Raw genomic sequence first — 15031 nt, 5'->3', positions numbered from 1 at the left:
TTATACAGTCCCTTAATATGATAAATCATTTTTCTAATACTAAGATATTCTGAATTCAAACATAGTGTTTGATCAAATTCTTCCATTTCCTTTCTCTGAAATGTAATTTTGCTTTACATATAATAATTGCTCACTTTTTATGTTTGCCTGAAATTAGAGAATAATCATGTAACTAAAGACAATTCTATTTCATTGTGGAAAAACTCAAAATATTTATTTATAAAATTTATTGGCCACCCATCTTAACACAGGATAACTGTCTCCTAGCAAAATGTACCTTTGAACTATGAAAATTAATTTCTTATTGTAAATAACCAGTGAAGTTACCAAGATTGGATATAGCTATTTATTTTCTAGGCCTTCTTGTTTTGCATTTATTTTTTCAAATTAAAGGTGGATGGAAATGTTTATCTTTGACAAAATATATCTGCAGACCTGTGACTGTAGGCAGTTTTGAGTCTTAGATTAAAAACTCATTAAAAACTTAAAGGAGTAAAAAAGACACACTTAATAATTGTGGGAAGGAGGACAGCCTGATTATGTTTTCACCAGATATTTTTAATTCTGTAGGATTCTGTATATATCAGTATTTTGGATGTGGGTTTAAAGATGTTTGTCTGTATCTTTAGGTTAAAAGAATCCACATTTGATGACATCAACTTGGAGCAGCCTAAGTGTTCATTTTTCTTTGATGTTTTCCTCTGATCAAATTTAGATGGTCTTATCCTTTCCATCTTTCATAGAGGTAAGCTATTTTGTTCTGGGAAATAAACATTACTAACATTTCAGAATAGAAGTGACGTTATGAGGGCTAGCATATTGTATGGTTAAGACTTGGACTCTAAGAGGGGAGACCTGTGTTCTAATCCTCCATGGAAGTAAGCTGTGTCACCTTGGACAGTCAGGGAAAGGAAGAGCCAAGGAATGATAGATCAGATTAAAAAAAAACCAAACAAGATTACGGACAATGAATTTGGTTCAGCCTCTACAAAGAGTTGCAATGGAAAAGCCAGCTTTCTCAGGTAGCAATGGAGGTATGGCAGAGGTGAACTTTTACTGGCAGTATGTCCAGCTTAAATGGTCAGGAGAGGAGTGCAGCTTGCCTTCATTAACCACTGATTTAGAAGATCAAAGTGGAGATTGGAGTCCAACTCCAAAACTTAGAGCTTCTGGTTCAGGAGAGGTCAGTGAGACAGATAGCAGCAAAGTCAGAGACTTGGACTCTGATAAGGAGATTAACTTGCAAAAACCAGTGAAAAGGAAAGAGGATAAATACCAGTCTAATCAGATATTTTGTAGCTAGAGTGGGTTTTCGAATAGGAAGTAAGGCAATATCACATGCCCAGTGCACAAATTGGAAATTACTGAGGAACTCTCCTACTCCACAGTGAGAAAATTGTGGCAGGGGGGGCACTGTTATCTGGTAAATACTGAAAGTGTACAGATAACGGGAGTTCCTAGGAAACGTGGAAGATGTTTGTTTCTATTATTGAAGGGTAAAGGCTAATGGGACTAATTACAAGATAGGCAGGTGAAATGAGTTAGGGTTGATATTGTGTAAGTTAAGGCATTACAAGACAAACTAAGCCCATAGAAATGTCCTGTATTTATTAGCTGATGTTGATGAGATAGGTAGGTGGCAGGTGCAGGTAAGCTAAGAAAAGGTAATGTACATTTTGATGTTTAGGAGTGATTTGATTGGGGCTTAATGATGTAGATATAGCAGGAGGTGCTAGGGATTGTTATAGGTTTTTTGGAGTGATAGTGCAATCCATAGAGAAAAGGTGATTTTCTTTCCTCCTGCTAGTGCAGTAGAGAATTTAATATTTTGTTATCTGTTAAAAATAAAGATATGTTTTACAAATAGAATTGTGGGCCTTTTTTTAAACTTATTCTTCAGACTGATCTGTTATTTCTGGGCTTATTTTAAGATTTTTTTATTTCTATATTATTTCTAAAACTGTATTTTCCTATCTGTTGTTGTGAGTTGTGAAGTCGTGTCCCACCCATTGCGACCCCATGGACAACATTCCTCCAGGCCTTCTTTTTCCTCTACCATCTTCTGGAGTCCATTTAAGCTCACGCCTACTGCTTCAGTGACTCCATCCAGCCACCTCATTCTCTGTCGTCCTCTTCTTCTATTGCCCTCCATCTTTCCCAGCATTAGGCTCTTCTCCAGTGAGTCCTTCCTTCTCATTAGGTGGCTGAAGTATTTGAGTTTAAACTTCAGGATCTGGCCTTCTAAAGACCAGTTTGATCGCCTTCCAATCCAAGGAATTCGCAGGGGTCTTCTCCAGCACCATAGTTCAAAGGCCTCAATTCTTTGGCGTTCAGCCTTTTTTATGGTCCACCCTTCAAAGCCATACATTGCAACTGGGAAGACCATAGCTTTGACTATACGCACTTTTGTTGGCAGGGTGATGTCTCTGCTTTTTAGTGTCCTATCCTTTTCATATCTAATTATATTATAATCTATATTTCTTAATCATTTTATTTTCATTTATCCAACTTTTATGATTATTTTTCTCCAAAATTTCTACACCTAGTTTTATATACTTAATATTATATTTTTGGTAATAATTTAATTATTATTAAATAAATGAATTGAATTGAATTGAACCTTCTTCACATCAAGCATAATGTAATTTAATATACACCCAAGTTACAAATAAAAAAAGCTCTTTTCCCCATACCGTAACCTTTATTTCTACACAGTCTAGAAATCATGTTTTTAATTCTAGTTCAGCAAAAAGTCCATTAGGAATTACCAGAAATATCAAACAAATAATTTCTCCATGATCAAATAGTCCAACTTTATATTCCTTTTTGCTCTGCACAGTCTTGATCATTAAATCATTCCTATCACATGACAAGAGTTGATCATTTATCACACTTTGTGTAGAATAGGCAAAGCTGAGGGGGATGGAATTAAGAATGTCATCAGTTTAGAGTTCTTACGTTGCCACAAACGATCTAAGTCCAAACATTCCTGAATTCCGTTCACATTTATCTGGTGCCAATTTAGCGTTGAACTTTACTTGACTAGATTCTTGGGTATAGGCTTGGGGAAAAAATCTCCTATGCTGCAGTCTAACAAATGAGCCTGATTCTTTGTGTCTGACCACATTTATAAGCAGTCTTTAAAGTTTTCACCAGCCTTTGTAAAGAGGCATCGTCTAGAATTTCTTTGTGCAGCTGTTCCATATCCATATCTTTTTCTTGATTTGTCTTTTGTAGTTCCATTTGGGTAATCTCAATTTTGTTGTCTTCCATGCCTTCAAACTCGGGTAAATGTTTTTTCATCATCTTTTAAAAGTCTGCCCATTGAAATCTGTATCCTTTCTGAGATATTATTAATATTTGAATCCATGTTTCAAAATACTTTTTTTAATAAGAAAAAGTTATAATTAGCTTAGGCACTTTAACTCTTTTTCTGCCTGGTCCTTTAGTTCCCTCTAGTGTCCATTTGCAATTGTCATCAAATCTCGGTTGCTAGCATGATTCAGTCATTTCCCATGGGGGTGTAGTATTATAATATAACCTAATGGGAAATTATTGAAAGGAAATAGTTAATTATTTAAAAATTATTATTTAATTATAAATATATGTTTTTTAAATAAACATATTTATAATTAAATAATAAGCATTGTTCCATATCTCTCTAATCTTTAAATCCATTTAATTTTTTTTAAATCAAACTCCTTTTATAAAAAGCTTTTTGCCAATTCTTTAAAATTTCTTCAAGTCCGAAAGATGTAAAACTCAACTGATGTCAAATTAAGCTCACTGTTTTGAAGGTCTCTAATATTCCTAAAGTAGTGAGGTTGAATAATTTTTAATGTGATTAGGAAGTTTGGGGCCCTGATTGGATATGCATCGCTTTTGAGCAATATTTCAACTGCTCAGAGCTGCTGGGATGTGCTACATTCTGTAAGTTTTGGGAAGGCTGCACCAGAAAAGTAGCTAGGGCCCTGATTGGATTGCATTGTATTTGAACTGCATTTGGGGCCCTGATTGGATCTACATTGCTTTTGAGCAGTATTTCAACTGCTCAGAGCTGCTGGGAAGTGCTACATTCTGTAAGTTTTGGGAAGGCTGCACCAGAAAAGTAGCTAGGGCCCTGATTGGATTGCATTGTATTTGAACTTCATTTGGGGCCCTGATTGGATCTGCATCGCTTTTGAGCAGTATTTCAACTGCTCAGAGCTGCTGGGAAGTGCTACATTTTGTAGGTTTTGGGAAGGCTGCACCAGAAAAATAGCTAGGGCCCTGATTGGATTGCATTGTATTTGAACTGCATTTGGGGCCCTGATTAGATCTTCATTGTTTTGAGCAGTATTTCAACTGCTCAGAGCTGTATATAACTAAAAATCGAAAACAGCAGTGGTACATTCAGGGCAAATGTATCTGAGATTCCTTGTATCTAAGAATGTCTGGCTTAGTTCAGTGCAACACTTGTTTTGCAGCTGTCTTTCGCAGTACCTTTTTCAAACTTGGAAACTGTCCTATCTGTAAACAAATCACTAGTCTACAAGGACAGATTATTTATCTAGGGTCTGTAATCTGTGCTCTTCAGGCAGAAATTAGTTGTCAAGTTCAGCCCTTCTACTCTATTGAGCCTTCGTGCTATCAGCTCCCTCTACCACAAAGATCCTGCAGGAGAAGGGCAGTGTGGACAACCGTGGGATCTGGCAGGGTGAGATCTGTGAACCATAAACACAAAGCGTTTGCTGACCTTAATAGGGACATTAAGGAGACAGGTAAAGGTATGATAATATCTCAAATAAGCAGGGGATTGTGGTCCAAGATGAAAAACTTGTTTTCGACAGGGAGAAGTGCAAATCTGGTATTACACATCAGTCATGCAAGAACAGAAAGGCATCCAAAAAGAGAAGCCACCTTCTGCTGGTGATTCAATTATAGGTAAAGGTAAAGGTTCCCCCGCACACGCGTGCTAGTCGTTTCCGACTCTAGGGGCCGGTGCTCATCTCTGTTTCAAAGCCAAAGAGCCAGCGCTTGTCCGAGGACTTCTCCGTGGTCATGTGGCCGGCATGACTAGACGCCAAAGGTGCACAGAACGCTGTTACCTTCCCACCGGAGTGGTCCCTATTTTTCTACTTGCATTTTTTACGTGCTTTCGAACTGCTAGGTTGGCAGAAGCTGGGACGAGTAACAGGCGCTCACTCTGTTACGCGGCACTCGGGATTCGACCTGCCAAACTGCCGACCTTCTGATCGACAAGCTCAGCATCCTAATCCACTGAGCCACCGCGTCCCTTTTGATTCAATTATAAGGGATGTAAATTTAGGAAAGGACATAGAGGTTTCGAAAGAGGTCAGGTATCTTCCAGGTGCTACTGCCAGTAGGGACAAGAAGCATATTTCTAAAATAATCAAGAATGCCAGCAAGGACTGTGATGTGGAGGCTATTGTACATCTTGGCACTAACGATCTGTCCCAAAAAGATGTACTCTCTGTGCAGAATGATTTCCAGAGCTTGGGGCAGGAACTTAGCAGAATAGGCTGTAGGCTTACTTTTTCAGAGGTTTTACCAGTGTATAAGGAGCAAAATGGAAAAGGCAAATGTATAGCACAATTCAATAAGTGGCTAAAGGAGTGGTGTAAAGAGGAAGGCTTTGGATATATTAGTCACGATGTCTGTAGCTGGTCCAATGAAAAAATGTACAAAAGAGATGGTTTGCATCCTTCAAAGAAAGGGACTGAGTTGCTTGGCTATAAATTCACAGATTTTCTGGAGGAATATTTAAACAGCGGGGACAGTGAGTTAATTGATATAGAACATCCCTGTCCCCGCCAATCTGCCAGTTGTCTTCCGGGTGAGATTCAAGGTACTGGTAATGGTGTTTAAGGCCCTACATGGCATGGGTCCGGAGTACCTTAGGGAGCACCTGCTGCCGGCATCAACTTCCCTCCTCCCTGTGCGCGCCCACAGAGAGGGCCTCCTCAGGGTGCCACCAATCAGAGAATGTCGATTGGTGGCCCCCAGGGGGAGGTCCTTCTCTGTGGGCACCCCGGAACTATGGAATCGGTTGCCGGTTGAGCTCCGGATGGCGCCCGACCTTCGCTCCTTCCGTCGCGATCTGAAGACACTCTTATTTGAACAAGCCGGCCTGGCCTGATGGGGGATGGGTTGGGTTTTTATTGTCATTTTTAATATATGTATTTATTGTTTTTAGTTGGGCACATGTTTAATTTTCTTTTAACTTTTGTATTTTTGTATTTTTATATATCTGCCCTGTTCACCGCCCTGAGTCCTTCGGGAGAAGGGCGGTATATAAATAAAATTATTATTATTATTATTATTATTATTATTATTATTATTATTATTATTATTATTATTATTATTATTATTATTAATCTAAAAATTATAGGGCTATCAATGCATGTAACATAGATGTGTGTGTGGACAAGAATATCAACCTTGCTGTCAAGCAAAATCATGCTTCTATTAGCGAGTCCCACACAAAGTGCACTAACCAAATAGGTGGTAAGACAATAGGGGAACTCAGGCACCACACAGGTTATGTAGAAAGGAGAGACAGGGTCAGACATAAAGGACTCAAATGTCTATACACCAATGCACTGAGTATGAACAGCAAACGGTGAACTAGAAATTCAGGTTAATGAGGGCAGATATGATATTGTTGCCATTACGGAAACATGGTGGGATGAAACCCACAAATGGAACACACAGCTAGAGGGATTTAAATTATTTAAAAGAAACAGACCAAATAAAAGAGGAGGTGGAGTTGCCCTCTATATAAGAATAACTACATCTCTACAGAAATAGAGCACAACAATAATGAAAACTGTAAACTTGAATGCATTTGGGTCAATATAAAAGGGGGGAAAATGACATTGCCATAGGTGTATACTATAGGCCACCCAACCAAACAGAGGAAATAGATGAACTTTTTGCTAGTCAGCTAACTAAGGTATGTAGGAAGCACATCACAATAGTAATGGGGGACTTTAACTACCCTGACATCAACTGGGAGACAAACTCCACACCAAATGGAAGATCAAACAGATTCCTGACAAACCTAGCAGACAACTTTGTTACCCAAAAAGTAGAGAAGGAAACTAGGGGATTAGCCATTTTGGATCTAATTCTCACTATCAGAGATGAAATGATAGAAGGTGTTGAAGCCACAGGAACCTTGGGAGGAAGTGATCATGCAATATTGGAATTTAACATTATGGAAGCACAAGCAGTAGAACACAGTCAAACTAGAGTCCTGGACTTTAAGAGAGCTAATTTCAATAAACTTAGAGAGAGCTTGGGAAGGATTCCATGGATGAGAATCCTCAAGAGGAAAACAACTCAAGAAGCTTGGAAAAAAATTTTATACAACTTTTATTGATTTTTTAATATTTACATATACATGTATTTGTGAAGCAATACAGTGGTTGGGTAGTCAAAATAACAAATAAGTTGTAAATAGTTCAGGTTGCATCAACGGGGATTCCCTCTTTGATTCCCTTAATTATCACATAGTCCAAAATAGTCAAGTTAATACATTTCTAGTTGTAACCTAGTCAATTAACAAAATTTTCAATATATTTTCACTAATACATATCAATATCCTGTTTTTAAATTTTATCTAATTGCAATAGAATATTCTAGAATAGCCTATAATGTATGAAAGAAAGCTTAATTTTTGGGTAACCCACAATTCCCTATTTCAATAAAGAATAATTCTCTTACCTACAAAACTTAAATTGTTCACTACAAAACATTCTTATGTTTTACCATTAAAATCTAGATAAACTGTATGTTAAAACTTTTCAATAAAAAATAAAAAAATAAAATCTAGTTTTCATCTTAACAAATCACCAATTATTAGAAAGATATTTTTTGCCTTAACCGTTCAACAGTTATTAAAATACTACCTTTTGTATATAAAGTTCTAGATTCTATAATATAGTTCAAAAGTAACAACTAATATATTCTATATGTCATCTTAACCATACATCAATTGTTAAAATGCTATCTTTCGATATCATTCCAAATTCTATAATATTGTTCAGAATTATATTCTAAAAGCTTTCTTTTGTTTTCCCTTACAAAACTAAAACCTAAATGTTAAATCAGTTATATTTTTTAGAGATTCCCCTTAATCCATTGAAAGCTATTTTTATAGTCTATCTTTAGGAATCCCAAGAAAGAAACAAGTTCAGTTTTTTAAATCTAACACTTGCCTTCCTTTTGTGCCAATCAGGCTTCCCTTTTGGCATCTTTTAAGTTCTCAAATGTATTTCCCTTTCTTCCTGTACCCCTTATTTGAATCCAGGGAGAGTATCCAAATGTCAGTTTTGCAGAGAAAGTGTCCCCTTTGTAATCATTGAAGTTTTGCTTTAATAATTCAGTTTTTGATGATTGATGCAATATAGTTGTCATTAAATCAGGCATGTCTTTTTCTTCTTCCAATTCCATCTGGATTAGGCAGAAAGTAGTAGCTGGTGTGATGGTTGTCATTTGATTAGTTGCATTCTCAATAAAGTATATTTGAAGGCCTTTAACATCTTCACTCTTAATATTGCTTTCTTCAGGTGCTGTTGCTTTTTGAGCTGTAAGTTTTGTAGTTTACATTGAAGTTTGGACTTTAAGATTCTCTGTAGGTTGCATTTGTTCTTTGAATTCTCCTATTTTAGTGTTAGTTTCCACTTCTATTTGCTCTTGAATTATTATTTCCTCATTTAAGGTTAGAATTTGATTTGGTGGCTTTAAGTTGTCAGATTTTTCTTGCAGTTTACCTTTGATTTGCTCTGTCATTGCCAAAATCGTGTCCAGTATCAGTTTATAATCAAGTGGTGGGATATATTCATCCATTTCATTGTTGTTTGCAGTTAAATCTTCCATGGAGGCTATTTTAATAATAGTCAAAGATTATCCACCTCCAAGAGTTGTTTTCAGTGACAGGTGTTCCCACACTTATCTTTAAAAGTAATGTCAAGGACTGCTCTGTTATTCCGTCAGCTCTCACAACAGGAGAAAGGTTTACTTGCTGTACCAGGTTTCGCCACAAGATGTCATCAATAGCATATAAAATGCAGTGTATTTTTTTTTCTTTTTTCCCCAAATTAATATAAAACTTTTGTAGCATTAGTCCAATTTTTTTTCTTTAATTCACAGCTTAGAGAGGAAATAGGGTAGTAGATCCCCACCAAAAAATAGGAACTTTTTAGTAAATACAAATAGAATTACTTAATTTCTTTGCTGAATTACCTGAATTTCTTTAAGGCTTTAAGATTTGTTCCCAGAGTAGATATTCGCCATTTTTTCAAAAAGTGGGGAAAGAAATTTTCAGGAAAGTCCCACAGGAAAATAGTTAAGGGAGTAAGAAAAGTAAAATCTCCCCTAGGTCCTCCAGATTGCTTCTTAGTGCTAGGTAGTGCTTTTGGTTTTCGGCAGGGAGTGGCTTAATGATCGGCCATCTTTATGGCTGGTCTCTTCTTCTTCAGGCCAAAGTAGTTGTCCCGGATTCAAGCGGAGGGCTGCTACCCTTCCACGATCACAGGGAAGGTGTCTTCTCGGTAGTTGCCCTTCCAGGGCAATTTTCGACCCTTTTCAGGGTCTTCCAAAAAAGAAAGAACGGACGGCAGGAAGCAGACTGTTCTTGGCGTCCGGAAGCGCCGCACGCACAAGCCGGAAGCCAAGAAGCTTGGGAAATTTTGAAAAGTGAGATAATAAAAGCCCAGTCTAGCACAATACCAACGAAGAGGAAAAATAACAGCTCTCAAAAGAAACCGGCTTGGCTGCATAAAGAACTCTCTGACAAATTGAAAGATAAAAAGGACAAGTATAGAAAGTGGAAAGAGGGGCACATAACTAAGGCAGAATATCAGCAAATAGCCCGGGCCTGCAAAGACGAAGTGAGGAAAGCTAAGGCTCAAAATGAACTAAGGCTTGCGACCAAAGGCAATAATAATAAAAAAGCTTTTTTCAACATGTAAAAAACAAGAAAAAAGTAAAGGAAATGATTGGTCCATTAGTGGGGGAAAGTGGCAAGAAGGTGACAAGCAACAGGGAGAAAGCAGAACTATTTAACTCGTTTTTTGCATCTGTCTTTACATAAAGGAAAAAACAGACCAACCTATCAAAAATAGTGCCATAAAAAACAGAATAGAAACACAAGTTAAGATAGGCAAGAAAATGGTAAGTGAGCACCTGTCTAGTCTAGATGAGTTCAAATCACCAGGACCAGATGGATTACACCCCAAGATTCTCAAGGAACTGGCAGATGTGATCTCAGAACCACTGAACTATATTTTTCAAAGATCCTGGAGCACTGGGGAACTACCAGAGGATTGGAAAAGAGCTGATGTAGTTCCCATCTTCAAAAAAGGAAAAAAATGGATCCAGGAAATTACAGACCTATCAGCCTGACCTCAATACCTGGGAAGATTCTGGAAAAGATAATCAAACAATGAATCAGCGAGCACCTAGAGGCAAACAAAGTCATTACTAAAAGCCAACATGGCTTTGTCAAAAACAGATCATGCCAGACAAATCTTATTGCATTCTTTGACCAAGTGACAAAATTAGTGGATCAGAGGAATGCTGTGGATATAATTTAGTTGGACTTCAGTAAGGCATTTGATAAAGTAGATCACAACCTTCTACTTGATAAGAAAGAAAAATGCGGGTTAGACAGAATCACCACCAGATGGATTCATAGCAGGCTGACCGGCCGTACTCAGCGTGTGGTCCTCAATGGAACTGCATCTACATAGAGGGAAGTGTGTAGTCGGGTGCCCCAGGGCTCTGTTCTGGGCCCAGTGCTCTTCAACATCTTCATCAACAATTTATTTATTTATTATTGGGACTTATATGCCGCCCTATCTCCTGAAGGACTCAGGGCGGCTAACAACAATAACATACAATAAATACAGAAGTTAAAATTAAAATTAAAGGCCCCTGTACAATAAATTAAAATTAAAATAAATTAAAAATTAGAGTTAAAAATTAAAAACATAATTAAAATCCCTGTCAGTCCAGGTCAGCCAGGTGGAAAAGGAGTGTTTTGAGGCTGCGGCGAAAGGACAAAGGAATAAATGGGGAACTCATCAAATTTGCAGACGACATCAAGCTGGCAGGAATAGACAACACTCCAGAAGACAGGATTAAGATACAGGAGGATCTGGACAGACTTGAATGCTGGGTGCTATCTAACAAAATGAAATTCAATGGCGAAAAAAGTTAAGGTTCTACATTTAGGCAAGAAAAACCAAATGTAAAGGTATAGTTTAGGGGGTACCTTGCTCAATAGTAGTAACTGTGAGAGGGATCAGAGTCCTAGTGGACAATCACTTAAATATGAGCCAGCAGTGTGCTGCAGCTGCCAAAAAAGCCAACACAGTGCTAGGCTGCATTAACAGAGGGATAGAATCAAGATCACGTGAAGTATTAATATCACTTTACAATGCCTTGGTAAGGCCACACCTGGAATACTGCATCCAGTTTTGGTCACTACGATGTAAAAAAGTTGTTGAGACTCTAGAAAGAGTACAGAGAAGAAGAACAAAGATGATTAGGGGACTGGAGGCTAAAACATATAAGGTTGCTGGAATTGGGTATGTCTAGTTTGATGAAAAGAAGGACAAGGGGGGACATGATAGCAGTGTTCCAATATCTTATGGGCTGCCACAAAGAAGAGGGAGTCAAGCTATTCTCCAAAGCGCCCAAAGGCAGGACAAGAAGCAATGGATGGAAACTAATCAAGGAGAGAAGCAACCTAGAACTAAGGAGAAACTTCCTGACAGTTAGAACAATTAATCAGTGGAACAACCTGCCTCCAGAAGCTGTGAATGCTCCAACACTGGAAGTTTTTAAGAAGAGAGTGGACAGCCATTTGTCCGAAATGGTATAGGGTTTCCTGCCTGAGCAGGGGTTTAAACTAGGTGACCTCCAAGGTCCCTTCCATCATCATCATCATCGTTATTATTATTATTATTATTATTATTATTATTATTATTATTATTATTATTATTATTATTATTATTATTATTATTATTATTATTAATCACTTAGCTGGCTTAGTGTCCTTATGAAAGGTTCTGCTACTATTAAGAGCAAAAATATTATCTTCCTCTGTTTCTGGGGTTTGAACCTTCATGAAACCACTGGAGGAGCTGCCATTCACAGCACTCATTGGTAGTCTTCTTCCCCAGAGAGATTCAGAAGACTGGTCTACTTGCTGGTCTTTCTTTCTTTATAGCTTGTTTGCCAAGATATTTTTAGTCAGCCCCTACCCATATTGGAACCTGCAGGTAGTCCTCGAGTTATGAATGTAATGGAGCCTGCCTATTTCATTTTTAACTTGAAAATTTGTGGGAGTGAATCTTGTACCTCAAACGAGATCACTCCCTGCTTTGGCCCACACATTTGCTAATCGAATGCATGGGTGAATGCACGGTTCGTTAGGTGCACATGAGGTATCTCAGAGTGGGGAAGGCCATGGAGGGCATAGTGATGGGACAGGCCCCCAAGGCCTTCCCGACCCACTAAGATACTTTATGCTTCCCCCTCCCTTCCTGCCGTGCCGGACTCACATACCTTGCAAAAATCCTCTCTGCCGCAGTTTCTTTCCTTTTTAGGGAGAGGAGAGTCAGCTTGGAAATGCTTTTCATGCCGACATTGGAAGCTCCTGGGTGCTATAATATTGTGCAAGTTCAAAAGAGATCATGGCCCCCAGAAGCTTCCATTCTAGGGCGGGGGAAGTGTTTGCTTGCCTATGGGATTGGAGTCAGCTGGGCACAGGAACCAATGCCTTCCGTGGCCCAGGTGCGCTGCTCGCTCGCATGTGCCTGCCTTAGTTTGAGGGCAGGGACAAAGCCTTCAACTGAGCGGGGAGGCATCACAGAGTGAATCCCCTTGCACCTGTGTACATGCTGCTGGTGGCAGGGACAGCAACCTGAGTGACCACAAACTCCCCTCCCCAGCCAGCCACTCAGCCTGCCTGACCTACTCCTTGCCTGACCGACCAGTAGCACAAATTCTGACCGCTCTTCTCCTTGTCATCTTTCCAACTCAAGTGGCAGCAGCAGCTTGAGTTTCTCTGATCTGTCCAAAAGAAACCAGAGGAGTAGAGCAGGATTGCTCTCAAGAAGATGCAGGTGTGCTACTTGCTTGTGTGTGCCAGCCTTATTGAGAGCAATCCTGTTCTGCGCCTCCACTTTCTTCTACTTGGATGGAGCGGAGAAACCCAAGCCACTGCCGCTGAAACACTTTTTATTTGAATGGAGACCTGACAGAGATTGGAAGCTCTGTGTGACTGCCAATGGGGTGGTTCAGAAACAGAAAGGAATGGTCCGTTTCTGAAGTGCCTCATTGGTAGTCACATGGAGCTTCCTATCTCTTGTCAGGTCTCTTTCGGATAAAAAGTGTTTCAGCGCCTTTGGGGCTATTCAAAATGCAGTGATTCACTGTGTTGCCAAGCATTGCATTTGCTCACAGATGGGACTCCCCATTTCCCCAAGGTCTCCATTCGGATAAAAGGTGTTTGAGCACATATGGGATCCTTGGAGACGCAGCAATTTGCGGGCAGGTTCCTCCTTTTTTCTCTGGAAGTCTAACACCATCTCTTTCTCTTTTTTTATTGAAAAGTTTTACAGTACATTTTTAAAAAGAAAGAACTCCCTCCCCCTCCCCTCCCCCTTACCCTACCTTGCCCTCCCCCCCCCCGACTTCCCAGAGCTGAATACAGGGTATAAACTTATTAAACTTAAACTAAAATATGCTAACAAGCTAAAATAAAACATTAAATTCTATCGCACTTTAACTCACCTTAAACATACTAAAAAATAACAAATGACTAATAATACATCATATAAAACCAATACTTATTCAAATGCTAAATGAAACTTTTTAGTCCCATATTTATTCTGAATATATTCAATCCATCTTCTCCATTCCACAATATATCTCTGTTGCGATTGTTCTTTCAAATATGCTGAAATCTTTGCCATTTCCGCCAAGTTGGAAACTTTCAAAGTCCACTCTTCTATAGTAGGCAGTTCCTCCTTCTTCCAATATTGCGCAACTAAAAGTCTTGCTGCCGTAATTAAATTCAGTATCAATTTAGTATCTATGACCGTAAAATCTGTAATAATACCCAACAAAAACAACTGTGGAGAAAACCTTATCTTTTTCTTAAATATCTTCTGCATGTTCCACCAAATTTTAATCCAAAAAGCTTTAACTTTTTTACAAGTCCACCATATATGATAATACATTGCATCCTCACAACCACACCTCCAACATTTAGGCTGGCAATTCGGATACATACTTGCTAATTTTTTAGGGTCTAAGTGCCACCTATAAAACATTTTATAAAAATTCTTTCTCAAATTTTGAGCCTGTGTGAATTTTACATTTCTGACCCAGATCTTTTCCCAAGTATCCATTGTTATAACCTCCTGAAAGTTCTGAGCCCACTTTATCATACAATCTTTAACAAGTTCCATTTCTGAGTCAATTTCTATCAGTGCATTATATATCCTTCTTATATGTGCTTGACCTTGATCTCTAATTTGTTTTACCAAATTTCCATCAGTTATCGAAATACCAACTTTCTGATCTTCTTTCCATCTTGCTAATAACTGCCCATACTGGAACCAGGTTTGTACAATCTTTTCTTCTTTTAAAATATTTTTGTTGTTAGCTGCAAAGTCGTGTCCGACCCATGGCGACCCTATGGATAACGTTCCTCCAGGCCTTCCTGTCCTCTACCATCTGCTGGAGTCCATTTAAGCTCACGCCTACTGCTTCAGTGACTCCATCCAGCCACCTCATTCTCTGTCGTCCCCTTCTTCTCTTGCCCTCAATCTTTCCCAGCATGAGGCTCTTCTCCAGTGAGTCCTTCCTTCTCATTAGGTGGCCAAAGTATTTGAGTTTTAGCTTCAGGATCTGGCCTTCTAAAGAGCAGTCAGGGTTGATCTCCTCTAGGACTGACCGGTTTGATCGCCTTGCAGTCCAAGGGACTCGCAGGAGTCTTCTCCAGCACCAT

The 15031-nt window shown here is 38.8% G+C and overlaps 1 protein-coding gene across 1 annotated transcript in view; it reads left to right on the top strand.

Annotated features, from left to right (window-relative positions):
* The window catches only part of TRAF3 (TNF receptor associated factor 3), a 103252-nt gene that overhangs the window by 47955 nt on the left and 40266 nt on the right, over positions 1 to 15031 (top strand). Inside the window, exon 3 of the mRNA XM_081314464.1 lies at positions 630 to 745. The gene's annotated coding sequence lies outside the window, so the exon portion shown is untranslated. The remainder of the gene's footprint in view (positions 1 to 629; positions 746 to 15031) is intronic.

Source organism: Vipera berus (assembly GCF_964194415.1).
Source record: "Vipera berus genome assembly, chromosome: 1".
Classification (NCBI taxonomy): domain Eukaryota; kingdom Metazoa; phylum Chordata; class Lepidosauria; order Squamata; family Viperidae; genus Vipera; species Vipera berus.
Note: the sequence above shows the minus strand (reverse complement) of the source record. Positions and strands in the feature narration are given on the sequence as shown.